The sequence below is a fragment of the Silene latifolia genome, unplaced genomic scaffold, assembly GCF_048544455.1.
Source record: "Silene latifolia isolate original U9 population unplaced genomic scaffold, ASM4854445v1 chrun_scaffold_16, whole genome shotgun sequence".
In the NCBI taxonomy this organism is placed as follows: Eukaryota; Viridiplantae; Streptophyta; class Magnoliopsida; order Caryophyllales; family Caryophyllaceae; genus Silene; species Silene latifolia.
The window spans coordinates 10,105,265-10,106,605 of NW_027413123.1; positions in this window are offsets into that span (position 1 = coordinate 10,105,265).

Genomic DNA, 1,341 nt, shown 5'->3' on the forward strand with positions numbered 1-1,341 from the left:
TTACAAATTCCCTTTCTTTCATTTTCACCCACTTAGCTCCACTTTAGCCAAATATAGCCTTTTTGACCCATTAGCTACACCCCAAAATTAAGCCTGCCTTGTCAAGCTAGTTTAGAGTGACTTTTGTGGTATGCTTATCATGTTGCGAGTTTGGCTTGTTTTTATCTGTTGGAGTTTGTAAAAAATGAGTAGGAACGAGAAAAAGAAGAAAAAAAGACGTGAAAAGAAAAAAAAAGTTGAAAAAAAATGAAATCAGACGTGGAACAGAAAGAAGAAAAGGAAGAAAAGTTGAAAAAAGGGGTTGAGTTTGTTGAATAAAAGAGACTGTATATGCTTATTTTTATCTTGTGACGGTCTCACTCCTCTGTTTTATTCATATCTTTTTTAGGAGATAGTGTATTCGACAGTGAGAAGTGTGCCAATGAAGGGCACTTGAGCTTTATTTTCTAGACAGCTGAGTTTTGGATGGTCTTATATGGTCCTGTTTAGGAGCTAGCTTGACGCTTTACCTCCACATTTCCATAATCTATTTTGCCTTTTCTCACTTGTATCCTCAATTTCCCATACTATTTGTAAGCCCTCGGCTGTGACGGACATTGTTGGTTGGACTGTATGCGTAGTACTTGAATCGTCTATCATTTTTGTTGCATGCATGTTATGTAGGTCGCAGTTTAGGTGAGTGACTGTTTCTCTTTCTCTCTTATACATATTTATTCACCCTTTGCTTCATGAGAGAAGAGTGACCACGTGAGAGTCAGATTTTGTTGGTCTTGCAAAGTTGATAGGTCAGCCTTGTTTATGGACATCTTTTAACTCGTTTGCGTATTGACTGCTGTAGCTGTGACTGTTAATTTTTTACTGCATTAAATTGGTTCAAGTAGACAAGTTATAGCTAGCTCTGAGCTTTCTTTTTCTGTTCTATTAGTCTTGCATATAGTTTGCTTGGGGACAAGTAAAGGTTTGGTTTGGGAAGATTTGATGCGTGCATTTTATATAGGTATTTTGTACTTTATTTGCACGCATTTCAATGCATTTTGTGTAGTGTTTGGTTACAAATGTCCCCCGAATTGTCTACTTTGATTTGTCTTGTATTATTTGCAGGTATGAACCGGAAATGAGCATAATCAAGCCTAAAACATGTCCCTATGCATGCATTTAGGAGATGAGTTGAGTCGGAGCTTGCAAACTACTATTTTGAGATGCGCAAAGGAGTAAGATAGCTAGGCGAGCAAAGGAAGAACTTCAAATTACTAGTGCCTAATTTGAAGAGCCATATACCGAGTTCTACAACTGATTTTCAGGTGATTTCAAATGGAGATGAAAGCTTGTCCTCTTATATTT